Source organism: Lethenteron reissneri, chromosome 62 (assembly GCF_015708825.2).
Source record: "Lethenteron reissneri isolate LAM-NWPU_2019-01 chromosome 62, ASM1570882v1, whole genome shotgun sequence".
NCBI lineage: Eukaryota > Metazoa > Chordata > Hyperoartia > Petromyzontiformes > Petromyzontidae > Lethenteron > Lethenteron reissneri.
In genome coordinates, this window is record NC_083840.1 from 2,838,733 (window position 1) to 2,853,130 (window position 14,398).

The following is a 14,398-nucleotide window of genomic DNA, read 5'->3' on the forward strand; positions in this document are numbered from 1 at the left end:
GATTTGGCAACAGCGCTCGCGTCGAGCCCAGGGTCTCTCGTGCTGGACGAGAGTTGTCGGCTTCAATGCTCGTGTGCGGAGACACCGAGGCGAGGGGTGTAAGTAGCCGACATTTGGTAAACATGGCACGGGAACAAATGGCACACGTGGACACCGGGACACAAACATTTCACGATGAAACAGGACTCTACTAACAGTTAAAAGTGGTGTGCTAACAGTTATAAGTACTGTACTGACGGTTGTATACAGATATGAATGAAAGAGATGATTCATCCCAAACCCCGAACCTGTTTCATTGTGCCTTCTTTCTCTCCAGAATTGATCACTCGTGCCATTTTTACTTCCTTTACCAGTTTTACCTGTGACATTTTTATCTGTTTTACTTGTGCCGAGGTGCCTTCTTCCAATAAATGTTTTTGGAAAAAACCGTGAAATTCAATCAATGGCTGTCTATCTCTCACTCTTCGTGTATCTCTCTCCGTGTCTCTCTCTCCGTGTCTCAGTGTCTCTCTCTCCGTGTCTCTCTCTCTCCGTGTCTCTCTCCTCTCCGTGTCTCTCTCCTTGTCTCTCTCTCTGCTCCGGCAGTACATATACTAAAATTGGAACGATACAGAGAAGATTAGCATGGCCCCTGCGCAAGGATGACACCCAAATTCGTGAAGCGTTCTCTCCGTGTCTCTCTCTCTCCACCTGTTTGGGTGCGGCCGCACGAACCTGTTGCTCCCGCTCCAACGTTGGTGTGGATGGAGGCCTGGGCTCACGTGATAGCCTGAGCCTAGGCTGAGAGAGCGCCCACGCGTTTATAGACGCTTTACCCCGCTTTTTTTTTCGTTTATTGAGTCGTCGTGTTCAACATCCTTCTCTTCCTTCACTGTGAGTTCTCCGTTTCTTTCACGTGGTGCTGGTTTTATTTGTTTTGTATGTTTTTCTTCCATCCCTACGGCACCCTCTCCGTGTCTCTATCTGTGTGTCCCTCCCCCGTGTCCATCTCTCTGTGTCTCTCTCCCCCCTCCGTGTCTCTCTCTCTGCGCCCCCCCCCCCGTGTCTCTCTGTGTGCTCTCTCTCTGTGTCTCTCTCCCTGGTCTCACTCACTCACTCGCAGCACTCTCTCTTTCTCTCGTGTGGGTTTCCTTTGTTCTTTTTTCTCTCCTTTCTTTCTAGTGAGTTCCTCCTTGGTTTCATGGGTCTTGTGGGTTTAGGTGGGTCTTTATTATTTTTGTGAGCATTTATTTATTTATTTTCCCCTCCAATTTATTTGGGGTAGTGCAGCCGCGTTTTGCACGCTAGGGTGCTGTCGCCAAGCATCATGGCACAGTACCCCAAGCTTGAAACCCTCTCGCGAAGGAACGGCGTGATGGTGTTCCCCCCGCCCGAGATCACCGTTGAGGCCGTCGTCGCGGCGGCGGCTGAGGTCATCGGCATGGCGGGCATCCTCGTTAGCGAACGGGAAAATCACGGGGTCGTCCTTTATACGGGGGGAGGCCATGGTGGCGCGCCTTGCAGAGACGGGGCTGGACGTGGGGGGGGAGCTGTTTTTACAGTGCACCCCCCTCTCCTCGCCTGCCGTGAAGGTGCTCCTCTCCGGCGCGCCGCCATTCCTGAAATGTGCGGACCTGCAGCGGGACCTCCTCCGCTTCGGCACCGTAGTGTCCCGCGTCATCATGTTGCCATTGCGGACGAGGGACACGAGGATGGCACATATAATGTCGCTGCGGCCACAGACATTATGATATTGAAGGACGGCAATACAGAACTCAACGTGACCCTGAAGTATACCATCGAGGGACACGTTTACACCGTATACGCCTCCACGGCTGTACAGCGTTGCTTCGGCTGCGGCGGCGTCGGCCACACCCGGAGGAGCTGCCCGACCAAGGGCAAGGAGAACGTTGCTCCACCCGTGCCGGCGCATGCTGAGCAGCGGCAGCAGCAGCAGCAACAACAGCAGCAGCAGCAACAACCACAACAACGGCAGCAGCAACAACAACAGCAGCAGCAACAGCAGCAGCAGCAACAACCACAACCACAGCAGCAACAGCAGCAGGAACGCGCTGACCCTGCGCCTGGCCGCGCAGAGCCGGCGCCTGAAGGCGACAAAGATGGCTTCGTGCTAGTTAGGTCACGAAAGCGAAAAGCCAAAGCCAGCCGAGCAGAGGGGGGGTGCGACGGCACCTTTCCAAAGCGGGCGGGCACCGCTGGCGGCACCACCGAGCCGGACGGCTGCCCAGAAGGGGCGGCAGGGAGCGGCAGTGAGGGCACGGCGGAGAACACGGTGAGCACAGCCGCCGCCGCCGCCGGCGGCCAAAACCACCCGCCGGATGCGACCGAGGCAGAGGGACGACCACCGGACCCAGCCGCGGCCACACCGGCACGAGCAGAGGAGCGACTGCGGGCCACCGTCGCGCCTGAGGGCGCAGCGCCACCTGAGGGGACCGCCCCATCGCTCGGCGGGGCGACGACCACGGATCCCGCGGATGAGGCACGCCCCGAGCAGGGTGAGACCCCGGCTCCTTGCAGCGCAATGGAAGAGATGGCGGTCACGCCGAGGGGGACGACGACGTTCTACCCGCCTCGACGTGCGACGGGGAGGGGGCCGCGGAGGCCACAGAAGGAGAGCACCCCGAGCCTGGCGAGACCCCGGTTCCGCCCGGGTCATCGGAGGAAGTGACGGCCGGAGTACGCGCCGACACACACGGGGACTCTGACGACGAAGAGCAGTCGGGGTCCGACGTCGAAGGAGCCAGTGAAATGGTTTTTTCGGGAGTAGGAGGGGAGCAGGAGTACGCACCCGAAACCGTCCAAAGCTTCCTCCAATCGTCCTTCAGGAGCTTCCCCGATGTGATGGGCTTCCTGAACACCGCACAAAATATACAACGGGACCCCAATAAATGCGGCTTCAGCCAGCAGGAATGCTACCGGTTGCAGAAGTTTGTACAAAAACTGAGGAAGGGGTGCACCCCCCTTCCGCAGTGACCACCGGTGGCACCCACCCCCCCCCCCTATTGCAATGGCGTCAGGCGTCCGCGTGGCGAGTCTGAATTGCAATAGTGCTCGAAGCGATGAGAGATGGAGACGCATGTGTCGTTTTCGTGTCGACCAAAACGTCGAAGTGGCGCTCCTACAGGAGACACACCTCGACGCCACGCTGCAGGCTCAACGACAACACCTCATGGGCGGCCGGTTCTTCTTTAGCCACGGGGAGGCCAACCGGGGGGGGTCGCGATTGTGTGCGGCAAAAAATTCACTCCTGACCATGTGATCTTTAGGGAGATCGTGAAGGGACACCTGATTACGGCCGAGTTTGTGCTCGGCGACGTCAGGCTGCGGGTAGTCAACGTGTACGCACCGAGCGCGACCCGCGAGAGGGGGCTCTTCTTCTCGGGCGCACTGAGGGACACCCTGGAGGAAGCCGACTCGGACGAGGTGCTCACGATCGTCGGGGGTGATTTTAATTGCACCCTCGACCCGACTCTCGACCGTAATGGCGCCGAGCCTCACCCGGAGACTGCGCAGGCGTTGGCTGACATAGTACGGAGGCTAAACCTACTCGACACGTGGCGCCTGCAACATCCGGCCCAGCGGCAATATACGTGGTGCCGGTGTGGTGCACAAGGGCGGATCAGCCTCGCACGGCTGGACCGACTCTACGTGAATGCCGACAGTGCTAACCTGCTCGGCGAAAGCAGGGTGGTCCCGTCCGGTTTTTCCGACCACCACCTGGTGTCGGTGCGCTTGCGTCTCCCCCTTCTTGGGCACCGCAGACCCTACTGGCGTTTTAACCTGCAACTCTTAGACAATGCGGACTTCCAGAGAGCTTTCAGGGCCTTCTGGAAGGGGTGGCTAACACAAAAGGGCAACTTTGACACGCTCCAGCAATGGTGGGATAATGGGAAGGTACAGATAGGGTCACTATGCCAGCGGTTTATGAGCCAGCAGCAGCAGCTAGGCGGGAATGGGAAGAGCGGTTACGGGATGAGCTGCTGGCGCTGGAAGCAGAGCTGGGCTCACCCCAAACTAATGCGGATTACCGCACGCTCTTGGAGCAGCAACGGCTGGTGAGGTCTGTGTCAGACCGGGAAGCCTATAAGGCCTTTGCGAATCAGAGAATGCAACATCTGCTAAAGATGGATGCGCCTACCAAATTATTTTTCACGCAACAGAGGCAGCCAGTCACCAAAAACCTATTTCCAGCCTGCAGGCACCGAGTGGTGAAGTCCACATGAGCGACGAGGGCATCGCTAGGGTCGTTAGGGCTTTTTACCAGGATCTGTTTACTGCAGAAAGCATCCAGGGGGATGCTCTTGGGGAATTGTTAGAGGGTGTGCCTAGACTGACCCTCCCGAGATGGAACAGCTGGAAGGGCTGATCACCCTCCAGGAACTGGAGGCTGCGGTGAGTGGCCTAGCTACTGGGAAGGCGCCTGGGATCGATGGCCTCCCAGCCGAGTTCTTCAAAGCTTTTTGGGGTGAGCTCGGCCCTTCCCTGGTCGAGGTGCTGAATGCGAGTCTAGCAAAAGGGGAGTTGCCGCAGAGTTGCAGGAGAGCAGTGGTTACCCTGTTGCCCAAGAAGGGGGACTTGCGCCTCGTAGCGAACTGGCGGCCGGTGTCCGTGTTATGCACGGACTATAAGATCGTCGCAAAGGCGTTGGTTAACCGGTTGAAGGGCGCGGCGGGGAGGATCATCCAGCCGGAACAGACATGCTGTATCCCGGGGCGGTCTATCCATGATAACATCGGGGTGGTCAGAGACGTGATCGACCTGGCAGACACCCATGGACTGGACACCGGCCTCCTTTTTCTCGATCAAGAGAAGGCTTTTGACCGAGTCAGCCACGACTACATGTATGCGGTGCTAAGGTCTTTTGGGTTTGGCCAGGGATTTATTGCGTACGTGAGGCTCCTCTACACGAATGTGTCCAGCCTCCTCAAGCTGAATAATCGGCTCCGTGCCCCCCTGGTCGTTACGAGGGGTGTTAGGCAGGGATGCCCACTCTCGGGGCTGCTCTATGCGCTCTGCATCGAGCCGCTATTATTAACGCTGAACCGGACCCTGTCGGGCTTCCGAATCCCTGGGACGGAAAATGCTGCGGTAAAGGTCTCGGCGTACGCGGACGACGTGTGCGCGGTGGTCAACGACGCGAGAGACGTGGCGGCGGTGCACAGGGCGGTCGTCCTCTACGAGAGCGCCTCCTCCGCAAAGGTGAACTGGCCAAAGTGCGAGGCGCTGTGTCTGGGGCCGCGGGGGACGATGCGCGCCGTGACGCTCCCAGGGGGGGTGGAGTGGGGCACGGAGGGCACCAATTACCTGGGGGTGTACCTGGGTAACCCGGCCACTGTGGCCAGGAATTGGATGTGGCGGAGAAGATTGGAGGGAGGTTGCAGGCGTGGACCCGTTTCGCTCCGCAAATGTCGTACAGGGGACGGGTCCTCGTCGTTAATAACCTGGCGGCGGCCATGCTGTGGCATAAGGCCAGAGTCCTCCACCCCCCAGACTGGCTGTTGACGAAAGTACAGAGGGCTTTCACCGCCTTCGTCTGGCACGGAAGGCACTGGCAGAGGCCGGGGGTCCTCTGTTTGCCAGTGGAGGAGGGAGGCCAGGGCCTAGTGAGCGTCGCCAGCAGGGTGATGGCGTTCAGGGTCCTGGACATAAGGCGCCTGCTGTACGAGCCAGAGGAGCAGCCCTGGAAGGCCCTGGCCCTCGGCTTGCTGAGACAGGCCGGAAGGCTTGGGTACGGCCGCGAGCTCTTCCTGACGGACCTGGGGCTGGTAGACCAGTCGCCGCTGCCGAGGTATTATCGCAGCCTGCTAGATGCTTGGCGTAGTCTTGAATGGGAGAGGGCGCCCGCGGACTATGATGCAAAACTTTTTCTGCGGGAGCCGCTACTCGCTAACGACCTCTTCCAGGGCCTGAAGGGGGAACGCACCCTGGCCGCGCGGTTTGTTGCCGGAGGGGTGAGCAGGGTCAGCGACCTGGTGGACCCTAGCCGGCGAAGGTTGGAGAACGGCTCCGGAACTCTCAGAAGCGGCCGGGCTGCGCTCCATGCTCGCCGGGACCAAACTGTTGCGGGAAGTCCTGCGGGCGACGAAGAGACTCGGAGTGGGGCTGGGAGAGTCGGGCGACAGGGAGGGACCCTCCTTCCCCAGCTGACCTTCTCCTGTGCCGTCCCCTCTGATCGCGAGGACGGGGGAAAATTATTAAAGATGGAGAACAGCAGGAGTGTCTCGCTGGCGGAAGTCCACAAGAAAAAGCTCTACACCGCCTGCGTAAATGCGCTGCACTTCCAGGACTTGGAGGAGCTGCCAGACATGAAGTGGAGGATATTTCTCTGCGCTGACGGACGCTGGCCCCCAGTGGCGTGATATGTACCGGCCCCCCACTGCCAAAAGATGTGGCGACCTCCAATGGAGAGTAGCGCACTGGACTGTGCCGTCGGCGGTGTGGGTCAGCCGGGCCGTGCCGGGAGCTCCGGACACGTGCGCATTGAGTGAGTGAGTCTATGTGTGAGTGAGTTTATGGGTCTCTGTGTGATGAGTCTGTGGGTCTCTGTGTGGTGGGTCTATGGGTCTCTGTGTGGTGAGTCTATGGGTCTCTGTGTGTGAGTCTAAGGGTCTCTGTGTGGTGAGTCTACGGGTCTCTGTGTGTGAGTCTAAGGGTCTCTGTGTGGTGAGTCTACGGGTCTCTGAGTGGTGAGTCTGTGGGTCTCTGTGTGGTGAGTCTGTGGGTCTCTGTGTGGTGAGTCTGTGGATCTCTGTGTGGGTCTCTGTGTGATAAGTCTGTGGTTCTCTGTGTGGTGAGTCTGTGGGTCTCTGTGTGGTGAGTCTATGGGTGTCTGTGTGGTGAGTCTGTGGGTCCTCTGTGTGGCTCTCTGTGTGATGAGTCTGTGGGTCTATTTGTGGTGAGTCTATGGGTGTCTGTGTGGTGAGTCTGTGGGTCTCTGTGCGAGTCTTTGGGTCTCTGTGTGGTGAGTCTGTGGGTATCTTTGTGGCGAGTCTTTGGGTCTCTGTGTGAGTACCGGACATCACACAACTAAAAGCTTGAATAAAAAGTCGGGGTGAGGGGGGTGGGTGAGAAATAACTTTTCACCATCAATATAACAACAGCAATAAGGACGGTACTACTACAGTGGCCGCCTTGCCCACAAACACACAAACTTCCGACTCCGACTCTTGACACCTCATCCTCCACCTCTTCTCCTCTTACACCTCCGTCTCCGCGTGCCGCTCCGTCATCCGCGCCGTGACGGCCTCCTCGTCGCTGGAGGGAGCGGAGAAAGTAGGCGAGGGTGATGCGCACGTACAGGGCAGCGCGTGAGCGTGCACGGACAGTGGAACTTATTCGCGCCCGTTTCGTAGACTAAACATTTCTAATTCGGAAGACGTCACGCGACCACCGAATAAACATCGGCGGGCGTCGTCAAGGGTGGGGATCGAACCCACGACCTCCTGCGTGCCAGGCGAGGTGGTCAACATCTCTCAGTGTCTGGGATTGAACCCACGACCTCCTGCGTGCCAGGCGAGGTGGTCAACATCTCTCAGTGTCTGGCATTGAACCCACGACCTCCTGCGTGCCAGGCGAGGTGGTCAACATCTCTCAGTGTCTGGGATTGAACCCACGACCTCCTGCGTGCCAGGCGAGGTGGTCAACATCTCTCAGTGTCTGGCATTGAACCCACGACCTCCTGCGTGCCAGGCGAGGTGGTCAACATCTCTCAGTGTCTGGCATTGAACCCACGACCTCCTGCGTGCCAGGTGAGGTGGTCAACATCTCTCAGTGTCTGGCATTGAACCCACGACCTCCTGCGTGCCAGGTGAGGTGGTCAACATCTCTCAGTGTCTGGGATTGAACCCACGACCTCCTGCGTGCCAGGTGAGGTGGTCAACATCTCTCAGTGTCTGGCATTGAACCCACGACCTCCTGCGTGCCAGGCGAGGTGGTCAACATCTCTCAGTGTCTGGGATTGAACCCACGACCTCCTGCGTGCCAGGCGAGGTGGTCAACATCTCTCAGTGTCTGGGATTGAACTCACGACCTTCTGCGTGCCAAAAGAGGTAGTCAACATCTCTCAGTGTCTAGGATTGAACCCACGACCTCCTGCGTGCCAGGCGAGGTGGTCAACATCTCTCAGTGTCTGGGATTGAACCCACGACCTCCTGCGTGCCAGGCGAGGTAGTCAACATCTCTCAGTGTCTGGGATTGAACCCACGACCTCCTGCGTGCCAGGCGAGGTGGTCAACATCTCTCAGTGTCTGGGATTGAACCCACGACCTCCTGCGTGCCAGGCGAGGTAGTCAACATCTCTCAGTGTCTGGGATTGAACCCACGACCTCCTGCGTGCCAGGCGAGGAGGTCAACATCTCTCAGTGTCTGGCATTAAACCCACGACCTCCTGCGTGCCAGGCGAGGTAGTCAACATCTCTCAGTGTCTGGCATTGAACCCACGACCTCCTGCGTGCCAGGCGAGGTGGTCAACATCTCTCAGTGTCTGGGATTGAACCCACGACCTCCTGCATGCCAGGCGAGGTGGTCAACATCTCTCAGTGTCTGGGATTGAACCCACGACCTCCTGCGTGCCAGGCGAGGTGGTCAACATCTCTCAGTGTCTGGGATTGAACCCACGACCTCCTGCGTGCCAGGCGAAGTGGTCAACATCTCCCAGTGTCTGGGATTGAACCCACGACCTCCTGCGTACCAGGCGAGGTAGTCAACATCTCTCAGTGTCTGGGATTGAACCCACGACCTCCTGCGTACCAGGCGAGCTGGTCAACATCTCTCAGTGTCTGGGATTGAACCCACGACCTCCTGCGTGCCAGGCGAGGTGGTCAACATCTCTCAGTGTCTGGGATTGAACCCACGACCTCCTGCGTGCCAGGCGAGGTGGTCAACATCTCTCAGTGTCTGGGATTGAACCCACGACCTCCTGCGTGCCAGGCGAGGTGGTCAACATCTCCCAGTGTCTGGGATTGAACCCACGACCTCCTGCGTACCAGGCGAGGTAGTCAACATCTCTCAGTGTCTGGGATTGAACCCACGACCTCCTGCGTACCAGGCGAGCTGGTCAACATCTCTCAGTGTCTGGGATTGAACCCACGACCTCCTGCGTGCCAGGCAAGGTGGTCAACATCTCTCAGTGTCTGGGATTGAACCCACGACCTCCTGCGTGCCAGGCGAGGTGGTCAACATCTCTCAGTGTCTGGGATTGAACCCACGACCTCCTGCGTGCCAGGCGAGGTGGTCAACATCTCCCAGTGTCTGGGATGGTGGTGGTGGTGGTGATGATGGTGGTGGCGGTGGTGGCGGTGGTGGCGGCGGTGGTGGCGGTGGTGGCGGTGATGGTGGCGGTGATGGTGGTGACGGTGGTGGTGATGATGATGGTGGTGGCGGTGGTGATGGTGGTGATGATGATGATGGTGGTGGTGGCGGTGGCGGTGACGGTGGTGACGGTGGTGGTGGTGGTGGTGTTAGTGTGGTGGTGGTGTTGGTGATGGTGTTAGTGTTGGTGGTGGTTGGTGATGGTGTTAGTGTTGGTGGTGTTGGTGGTGGTGGTGTTAGTGTTGGTGGTGGTGGTGTGGTGGTGTGGGGGGGGGTGACGGCTGGTGGTGTGGTGGTGGTGGTGGTGGTGTTAGTGTTGGGATGGTGTTAGTGTTGGTGTGGTGGTGGTGTTAGTGTTGGTGGTGGTGGTGTTAGTGTTGGTGGTGGTGTGTTTGTGGTGGTGGTGGTGTTAGTGTTGGTGGTGGTGGTGTTAGTGTTGGTGGTGGTGGTGTTAGTGTTGGTGGTGGTGGTGTGTTAGTGTTGGTGGTGGTGGTGTTAGTGTTGGTGGTGGTGGTGTTAGTGTGGTTGGTGGTGGTGGTGACGTGTGGTGGTGATGATGATGGTGGTGGTGGTGGGTGGGTGGTGATGATGATGGTGGTGGTGGTGGCGGTGGTGATGATGATGGGTGGTGGTGGCGGTGGCGGTGACGGTGGTGGCGGTGGTGGTGGCGGTGGTGGTGACGGTGGTGACGGTGGTGGTGTTAGTGGTGGTGTGGTGGTGTTGGTGTTGGTGGCTACCTGCACTCGGCAGAGACGGCATCTCTCTCGGGCACCAGACTCGGGGAGCTCCCTCCTTGCTCGTCCGCTGGGGAACGAGAACATCGCGCAGACTGCGGAGAGCAAACTCCAAATACACAGCAGCAGCAGCAGGCGTCGTCAGGGTCGTGATCGAACCCACGACCTCCCGTGTACCAGGCGAGGCAGTCAACATCTCATAGCCACCACAACGCCACCACAACGCTCACCGGCATCATCTCCGTAGCCACCACAACGCCACCACAACGCTCACCGTCAACATCTCATAGCCACCACAATGCCACCACAACGCTCACCGTCAACATCTCATAGCCACCACAACGTCACCACAACGTCACCACAACGCCACCACAACGCTCACCGTCAACATCTCATAGCCACCACAACGCTGACCGGCAACATCTCATAGCCACCACAATGCCACCACAACGCTCACCGTCAACATCTCATAGCCACCACAACGTCACCACAACGTCACCACAACGCCACCACAACGCTCACCGTCAACATCTCATAGCCACCACAACGCCACCAGAACGCTCACCGTCAACATCTCATAGCCACCACAACGTCACCACAACGCCACCACAACGCTCACCGTCAACATCTCATAGCCACCACAACACTCACCGCCACGTTTGCCGGCACTCCGTGTGCCCCACGCGGTGCACACCACGAAGGGGAGGATCGCCAGCACCGCTATGGCCGCCATGAAGCTGATGGGGGCGCTACCGCCACCGGGGGGAGCGTCGCCTCGTCTCCCGTAGACACCGCGGACGAGGGTCGGGAGGAGCGGGAGGTGGTGGTGGCGGTGGTGGGGTGGTGGTGGTGGTGGCTACGGGATTGGGGACACACGCGGGGAGATACGGTGAGACGCGGGGAAACAGAGAGACACAGTGAGACAGATACAAACAGAGAGACAGAGAGAGACAGGGAGACACAGACAGAGAGACAGAGAGAGACAGACACAGACAGAGAAACAGAGAGAGAAACAGAGAGACACAGACAGAGAGACACAGTGAGACAGATACAGACAGAGAGACAGGGAGACACAGACAGAGAGACACAGTGAGACAGATACAGACAGAGAGACAGAGAGAGACAGGGAGACACAGACAGAGAGAAACAGAGAGACACAGACAGAGAGACACAGTGAGACAGATACAGACAGAGAGACAGGGAGACACAGACAGAGAGACACAGTGAGACAGATACAGACAGAGAGACAGAGAGAGAGACAGGGAGACACAGACAGAGAGACACAGTGAGACAGATACAGAGAGACAGGGAGACACAGACAGAGAGACACAGTGAGACAGATACAGACAGAGAGAGAAACAGAGAGACACAGACAGAGTGGGATGCTGAGCAGTGTTGTTGTATGAGGTTAGTGATGAGGTTTTGGTCTTCATCACTTTTCTGTCTGTCTTGTGTGCGTCTCTGTGTGTCTGTGTTTGTCTGTGTGTGGCAGTGTCTGTCCGTGTGTGTCTGTGTGTGTCTGTGGCTGTTGTTTGTCTGTGTGTGTGGCCTGGCACAAGCGTCGTGGTGATGTCACCACCACTTAGTGGCAAATGGCGGTTGTTGTTGTCTGTGTGGCTGTGTGTGTCTGTCTGTGTCTGTGTGTCTGTATGTGTGTGTCTGTCTGTGTCTGTGTGTCTGTCTGTGTGTACCGTTCCGGCCTTCATAGGTGCTCGCTAACAGCACTTGCCCCTACAGTCTGTTAAGGCTATACGGGGGATCTTTATCTGCCTGTGTCTGTCTGTGTGTGTCTGTCTATGTGTGTCTGTGTGTCTATTCAACATCGCCTTGCCAGGCACACTGAGGAGAGGCTTGCGTAGCCCAAATGTGGTTTCAGGAAAGGGCGGTCCTGCACAGATGCCATATTTTCTGTCCGTCTGCTACAGCAGGTGGAGGGAATTCCAACAAGACCTACATCTCTGCTTTATTGACCTGGTCAAGGCCTATGATACCATCAGTAGGCCTGGGCTCTGGGTCATTGTTCGTGCTTTTGCAGTCCCTGACCCTCTGCTCACGATTATTAAGGACCTTCGTGATGGTGAGCGGGCCCGGGTAAAACTACGTGGCTGGGAGTCAGAGCCATTCCCTTTTTACCTTGGGGTGCAACAGGGATGTCCTCTAGCTCCCACATTATTGAACATCTATTTTGACCACGTAGTTCGTGAAGCCTTCGATGGCTGTACCAGAGGAATTTCCATCTGGTACAGATACAATGGGAGGCTGATTGATGCCCAGGTGCGGTCAAGGGATGGCTCCCTATTGCTCAACCATGTTATGTATGCCGATGATCTAGTAATTGCTGCTCACTCAGAGGAGGATTTGGAGGCGCTGCTGATGAACCTGGAGCGTGCCACTAAGAGGTGGGGCCTTACCATCAGACCCACCAAAACTAAGCACCTGCCTTGGTATTTTGTACCATTGGACACTCCACCCCCACATCACCATTTGGTGATAGGGCAGTTGTGGAGAGAGTGGAGAGTTTCCCATACCTGGACAGTGTGATCATGGCCGGCTCCGGTTTAACAGCAGAGATCTCACTCCGAATCAGTCGAGCGGCAATATCTTTTCATTGGTTGTGTAACGGTGTGTGGAAGCTACCTGGTCTGTCGCTCTGCACGAAGCTTCAGATCTTCTCGGCCAAAATCATTCCCTCCCTTCTCTACGCATACGAAAAGTGGACCCCCCTAATGGAACATATTCGCCGCTTAAAAACATTAAGGCTGGCCTGCCTACGATCCATCCTGGGTTTAACCGGAGGTGTGTGAGGAGCTCATAAATCCTTGAAAGATCTGGACAAAGTCCCATCGGTGAGCTCCTCCGGCAGGCAAGGCTGCGTTGGCTGGGTCATGTAGACCGTATGCCCAGCCACCGCGTGCCTAAACAGCTTTTGTTCGGCCGGATAGAGGGGGCTAAATGGGTGCGGTCATCCACCCACTCACTCACCACCTACCCACCACTCACTCACTCACCCACCCACCACCCACTCACTAACTCACTCACCCACCCACCCACTCACTCACTCACTCATCCACCCACTCACTCACCCACTCACTCACTCACCCACTCACCCACCCACTCACACACTCACCCACTCACCCACTCACTCACCCACCCACTCACCCACTCACCAACCCACTTACACACTCACCAGCTCACCCACTCACCCACCCACTCACCCACCCACTCACCCACTCACTCACCCACCCACTCACCCACTCACACACTCACCCACTCACTCACTCACCCACTCACACACGCACTCACCCACTCACTCACCCACTCACACACTCACCCACTCACTCACACACCCACTCACTCACACACTCACCCACCCACCCACTCACCCACTCACCCACTCATTCACACACCCACTCACTCACACACTCACCCACCCACCCACCCACTCACTGACACACTCACCCACCCACTCACTCACCCCCCACCCACTCACCCCCCACTCACCCACCCACTCACTGACACACTCACCCACCCACCCACTCACCCACCCACCCACTCACCCACCCACCCACCCACTCACCCACGGCGCTGTGTGGTGGAGGGACGGAGACACACGACAGGGGAGACCACTCCCCTGTCTTCCACCGCGGGTAGTTGACTACGACTCTCACGCGGACGCAGTAGTCAGCGGCGCCTGCAGGCTGAGGCAGCGCGTGGCGGTAGCGACATCCCAGAAAGCGCTCCTGGCAGGAGCAAGCAGAGGGTCTCAGTGTGCTGGGTTACGTGGATGACACATCGGTGGTCTGGCCACACGGCAAACATGCACTGAGCGCGTTTCTAATCATCTCAACTCGCAAAACCCATCCATCCAAACACACACACATGTACATTGGCCACGTTCTGTTTACGTGACAACCCTCACGAGTTTGGCTGTGTCGGGTGGTCGCGGGTTTTAACGACACATCATTTATATATTTACGTGATCTAACCCAAAAAACCTCTTATGGATGATATTGGTCGCGAAGCCTGCTACGTGTTAACCTGAGTATCATCATCAACAGTAGTAGCAGCAGCAGCAGCAATAGCATCATCAGTAGTAGCAGCAGCAGCAATAGCATCATCATCAGTAGTAGTAGCATCACCACCCACCCACTCAACCACCCACTCAACCACCCACTCAAACCCGCCCACCCGCCCAACCACTCACTCACCCACCCACTCACTCACTCACCCACCCACCCACCACTCACCCACCCACCCCACTCACTCACCCACCCACCCCCCACTCACTTCACTCACCCACCCACTCACTCAACTCACCCACCCACCACCCACTCACCCACCCCTCACCCACTCAC

The 14,398-nt window shown here is 57.6% G+C and overlaps 1 non-coding gene across 1 annotated transcript; it reads left to right on the forward strand.

The window, feature by feature from the left end:
• Positions 1–571: 571 nt before the first annotated feature.
• LOC133358616 (U6 spliceosomal RNA) lies at positions 572–676 on the forward strand. The gene has a single exon (XR_009757100.1). It is a non-coding gene; the product is annotated as a U6 spliceosomal RNA (small nuclear RNA).
• Positions 677–14,398: the final 13,722 nt, after the last annotated feature.